At 49.7% G+C, this 6019-nt stretch overlaps 1 non-coding gene across 1 annotated transcript; it reads left to right on the plus strand.

Annotated features, from left to right (window-relative positions):
* Positions 1-336: 336 nt before the first annotated feature.
* On the plus strand, positions 337-500 carry LOC118910935 (U1 spliceosomal RNA). The gene has a single exon (XR_005024257.2). It is a non-coding gene; the product is annotated as a U1 spliceosomal RNA (small nuclear RNA).
* Positions 501-6019: the final 5519 nt, after the last annotated feature.

Below are 6019 nucleotides of genomic sequence, written 5' to 3' on the forward strand. Positions count from 1 at the left end.
TGCAGCTTTAGAATTCCCAGGGACAGATCCCTGCCTCAGGGTTAGCGGCTTGGGTGTGAGTCTGTTCCAACAGCTACACTGTGGCTTCTACCATTATCCAACTAGCATATTCACACTGCACATATCCTGACTCTGCTGAATGGCCACCCTGAAGACTGAAGATTCTCATTTTCAAGCATTTGATGTTCTCCTGGCCTGGAGAGATGGGTGCCAGAAGCCAGCTGTCTTTTATTCCTGTGGCATAAGGTGTACAGCCCATACTGCCCCCAGCAAGTGTACCTGGTTCACACCAGCAAAATGCAGCAGAAAAAAGGATTTTTAAAATACACTGGCTTGACACTTACCTGGCAGGGGAGATGCCATGATCAGGAAGGTGGTTTCCCCGGGGCGAGGCTGATCCCCTGCACTCCGGACGTGCTGACCCCTGCGATTTCCCCAAACATGGGAAACTCAACTGCATAATTTGTGGTAGTGCAGGACTGCATTCTCGCTTTCCCCTATAAAAAAATTCATTGGCTTGAGCTGCTCTGTCGATACTAATGCATTCAGGAAGCTGAAGGTGGCCCCCAGGACAGCTGTGTCAGGTCTGGCATTCAAATATTTAGTGGCCGAATAATTACTGTAATAATTAATTTCCTTTGCTTAATCCAGCAATCAGGCATGTTCACTTTACACATGGGAAAATGTTGGAAAGTGTGTTTGTGTGTGTGTGTGTGTGTGTGTGTGTGTGTGTGTGTGTGTGTGTGTGTATGAGCAGCAATTGCCATTTAGTTAAGATTTAGAGATCAGTTTGGAAGAAAAGCAGAAAGGTGAATAAAGAGAAACAAAAATTAAATGCCCCAAACTTGAAACACCATCCTTATAAGAACTTTGCCAAAGTAGGGTTTGATCAAATGTTACAATCTGCTGCTTGGGAGATGGCACCTTGAAAGTAGGTGACCTTACCCGAATCCTGCCCTCAGCTTCCGGAGCCATGCTGGTCTGTGGAAATGTTCTGCAGGCCACATACGTAGTCTGAAGTTTCCTAGTAGTCACATTCTTAAAAAGTAAAAGGAGACCATTAAATTATTTTAAATAATAAATTTTGCTTCGTGCAATAGATCTGAAATATTATCATTTCAAAATATAGTCAATAGAAAAAAAAATTAATGAGACTATGGGTGCCCAGTGAGCATCCTCTCCTCCAAATTCATTAAGCCTGGTTTCATGCTTGGAGTTGCATTGCTGTATTCAAGGGAGCTGTTCCAAGGGCAATCAGATTTTCCTGTTTCTCTGAAAGCCTGTATTTTCCCTTTTTGCCCTCTTTTTAGACTTTCTTTTCATCACCCCTTACAGTAGTCATTACTTCAATATACAAGGATTTCCAGGTCCCCATCTTCTGGGGGGGTTGCACTCCCAGGGCCCACTGTGGGGGGTGGCCCTCTGACTAGCTCTGGCCAATGAACTGTGAGTAGAAGGAAAGCAAGTCACTCCCAGGCCAGGCATTTCATTGCCAGCGTGGGACTCTCTAGAGCTCTCTTGAAGAACTAACTTGAGATGGTGGCTCTCCATCACTTAACTACAATGATTTGATCTTTCTGCTGACTCCTAACAGCATGCATGGGACCTAGAAATACTTCATTGTGGTTTTAAATGCCCTGTGGTTTTAAATCCCATGATCTGACCTAGCAGATCCTGACTGACACAGCCCCTCCAAGAGAGGACATAATCTTGGGGTGAATAGGTTTGGAGAAGGGCCAGGAGAGTGATGTCTGTACATAGACAGTCAGCGGCCTTGGAATGCCCTGCCCCCTCTGCTAAAGGGAACCCCATGGTCACCTGAGCTGTTAGGGGGCCCCTTCTGGGAAACTGAAGCTCGGGTCAGGATAAACCCACTTCCAGTTTCTGTTCTTCCCAAGACAGGCATAGTTAGCACTCAGTGACTGTCATTAGAGGGGGAGTGGGGCGAAAACACCTAGAGCTGTCTCATAGAAGAAGAAGGAAGAGGACACGGGTCTTCAAAACCCCGGTTTTGAAGACAACTAAAGGCTTGGAGTCACTGAGCATCTTGATTGACTCTGGACCTGCTGCCCAGAGTGGCCCCCTTCTCCACAGCCCTGTTCCAGCATGCTGCTTCTCAGGCCCTCCTTTCCCCTCTTCACCCTTTTCAGGCTGTCCTTTATTTCAGTCAGGTTTCACCTCCCCAGGTGAATGTCAGGTCTCACACATTCAGCTGGTCATTTACCAAATGGGCACAGAAGGCATCCTATGTCCTCATCTTTAGGGTACAAAACCATGCTGGATATACTCCTGCCCTTAAGGAGTTCCATCTAGTGGGCCACAGAGACAAGTAAAGCTAAAATTCCTGAGATGAGTTTTAAGTGCTAGGATAGACAGTCCAGAGGGGTTAACAGAGAAGGAGCAGTTCCCCAGCCTAAGAAGTCAGGGGGGGCTTCCTAGAGGAGGTGAGGCAGCAGCCACCAGGCAGAGTCAGGGAGGAAAGCAAAGGAATGAAGGTGAGATGGCTGAGCTGGCCCCATTCAGAGGCCTCCAAGTGACTGGTCAGATGTGGTGCAGGAGGCGTGTGGGCAAAGCGGTGAGATATTAGGCTGAAATGGAGGGGGCAGGAACCAGTCCCCAGGGGGCTTAGTAACCATGGCGATGGAGATGAGGACGGGCTAGCAAAGAGCTACTGCAGAGATTTAAGCAAAGGAATACCTTGATCAGATCTGTGTGTAGCTGGGGAGAGGAAAGAAGTTATTTTATGAGCTGGCTAGACAGGAAGGGAACATTTCTGTGGGTTTATTTATGTGTCTATGTGTTGGAGTTAAGCAAAACTCCCTCTGGCCCAGGTGATAAGAAAAGAGGGGACTTAGGGCAGAGTACTGAATAAGGGACCAGGGCAATGGGATGGTAGAAAGTTTTTAACACATCAGGGCCACTTGGTTTCTTTACTGGATAAGGGGCCAGGGAGCAGAGGGAGTGGAATAGTGGAAAGAAAGAAGCTGTAAAATACAAGGAGCCCAAGAGAGGAAACACCCAGGGGTGACAGAAGGTAGCCAGAGGAGCCCCTACACGAAAAATATCCTGAAGTCAGGGTGGCTGAAGGGCCTCTGCAAATGAGGATGTCTAATACTGATTTTTAAATAATCAGCGACAGCCACTTCACTGTAACCCCACACCAACCCCATTACCCAGCAGACCTCACTAAAAGTGACTTCTGTGTTGGCATGGGTCAGAGATAGGGGACAATCACGGGCACAGAATCCAAAGGGGATCCAGAGAAGTCAGGAGAAGCAAGCCCTGGGAGTATGAGGGGTAAAGATACAGGTAGGCCCTCCCCCAGAGGACTGTGGGAGATGTGGGGTCTGGGAAAGTAGATTTCCATCAATTGTGAAATAGTGCATAAGACAAATTTCTTTTATATAATAAAGAAATGATGGGAAGGGAGGTGAATAGCCACTTAGACTATAACAATACTCCCAGTGAAAATACACAGGGTAAAATTTGTCTGTCTTTACTTTAAAATATTTCAGGACAGATACGGGAGGTACATGCATGTGTAAGTTAAGTGATGACCAAGGTGGAGGAGGCTAATTAGTAGAAAAAAGAGGCTTTCGGACAGCGTGCTGAGTAAGGGAGCAGGGCCCCGAATGTGTGAAGGACCCCGAGTTCCAAATATTGCTTTCTCAAACTTCCCCTGAGAGTATAATTAAGAATGATTACAAATATTTTTGTTGGCTAAACAAGTGGTGTTAATGTTATGTAGATGGCTGGAAAGACACACATACAGGCATAGCTCCATCTTGCAAGACATAGCATTATAATCGCCCTCAGCCCCTCTACCTGAACACACACACACACACACACACACACACACACACACACACACACACTTAAGGGACTGTCACCTACTCGGGTGAAAAAGTTAGTTGTTTCCGCCACAAGAACATTATAGTATATGCCTCAGATGAACCTAGGTTAATCAGGGTATGCTGTTGTAACAGACAGCCCCCCACCAAGCCAAGCCAAACCAAAGCAGTGGCTTAAAGAAGTTAATTATGCTCTCAGATAACATCATTAGGTGACAGGGCAGCTCTGCTCTGTGCAGTGATTCAGGGATCCAGACTCCTTCCCACCTTGGTGCTCTGTCATTCCCTGGGGCGTTGCCTTCAGGGTCAGAGCTGACATACAGGATCTTCACTTTCCAGGGAAAAGGAGGAAACTCAGGCACACACAGCTGGACTATGAGTTTTAGGTTGTCTTTTCAGCTGGATAAGTTGGGCTGTCCCCAAGGAGATCACCTGGGAGTTGCAAATATCACTTCTGCTCAGATTCCACTGGCTCAGACTTCACCCGGAAGTTCCTCACCCTGGGTGGAGGAAGCCTAGGAGTCAGGTCTCTGGCTCAAGAGCATCTGTCTAGTTTCAGTTCTATTACCAATGAAAGAAAGAGACAGTGGATTTTGGCCACTGCCACAGAACCCTTCCTGAAAGTTCTTATTAAAGAGCCTACAAGGACCAAGAGTTGGGACTTTACAAGCACAGGCTGAATCCAGTATTGTGCTTACTTACTTACTAATATGCATGTGAATATGGCAGAATTCGGTCTTAAAACTGCTTTTATTGTAACATACTTGATGGTGAGGAAGCAGAGGATTCCTGGCGCTGAGTGTGGGGTGGTCAGCATCACCCAGGAGCTTGTTAGAAATGCTGGACTCAGGTCCCACCCCAGACCTACTGAGACAGAACCACATCTCCAGGTGATTCGTGGAGTAGCAGTCTCCCGGCTCCTTTACCTGGACTTGACTTTGGCCTCCTACATAGACTGCTGGGCATTGATTTTTTACAGCTGTAAGAGCCCAGTCACCTATGACAGTGTTCCACAAATTTAAGGACCCAGTAGTGATAGCAATACCATTTTTAGCACATCATACCAGCATTGAAAAAAAAAGGTAGAAAAGACATAGTATAGACTGAAAAAAAAAAAAAAAAACAAAAACGAGTGCATCACACTAAAGGGTTGTTTGCAGTTCCAGGTACCCGTGTAGGTGTAGGTCAGTGATAAAACAGCAAAAACGTGTTTGAAAGCCTCGGATGTAGGAGGCGGGGATCAGCGGCAGGAAGTTCACAGGTCTGGCAGCCGCAGTCCCGGGGCTGACACCACCTCTGACCCGTGCGGCCTTGGCCAGCAGGGAGCCTCCTTTGCCCGCACGTGAAACACGGTAACTTCAGCTTCCAGGGCTGCCGCTCTTGCAGCCTTACCAGGACCGGTCTGGGAATGAGTCACCTGTGGGAATAAATCCTCTCCTCCTCTTTGTCTTACTCTCTTTCTTTTTCGGACCGGAGTGTGGCTTACCCGGGCTTCTCAGCTGAGGTTAAAGCCAGGGTTCCTCATTCTTTGCGCCTTCCTAATTCAGGAGGGCACTTTTGCCGAGACCTCTGAGGGGCTCAGCTCCAGGGGTCCGTGTGACGAGAATGTGCCCAGGGGGCACGTACATGGGGCGTGGGAGGGGAGATGGTGGAGTGGCCCTCACCTTGGCCCGCGATCCCGCAGGCTCCCAGGTTCCCGGACCTGCCCGGGCTGGGGAGCAGGAGGGAGCACCTGTCGCGGCCCCAGGCTCCGGGCTCCGCCGCCAGCGGGCGGTGCGGCAGCGCCACCGTGTGGCTGCGCGACGTGAAAGCGCCGCCTCTCCGCCGGCGCCGGGGTCCGCGCCGCCCAGCCCAGCCTGGGACCAGCGGGGCAGGAGGGCGGTGCGGGAGGCATTTCGCCCCACACCCTCCCGCCTCCGTTTTCCAGCACATCCCCTTGGCTGAGCTGTTCGAGGCACCAGGTGCAGCGGGACGGAGCTGGGCAGTGCCCCACCCTGCGCTCCCGTGGCGGCGGCTCCTGAGGAAAGGGCACCGGGGCCAGGCACGTCCCGCTTTCACCGGGGGAGGTGTCCGGAGGAGGATGTGGATCCTAACGCCATAGGCCCGCGGCTAGCTGCCAGCTTCATGTCTCTTGGTCACAGTGCGCTGGTCTTGTAAACGGGGTCACG

Source organism: Manis pentadactyla, chromosome 11 (genome assembly GCF_030020395.1).
Source record: "Manis pentadactyla isolate mManPen7 chromosome 11, mManPen7.hap1, whole genome shotgun sequence".
Lineage (NCBI taxonomy): Eukaryota > Metazoa > Chordata > Mammalia > Pholidota > Manidae > Manis > Manis pentadactyla.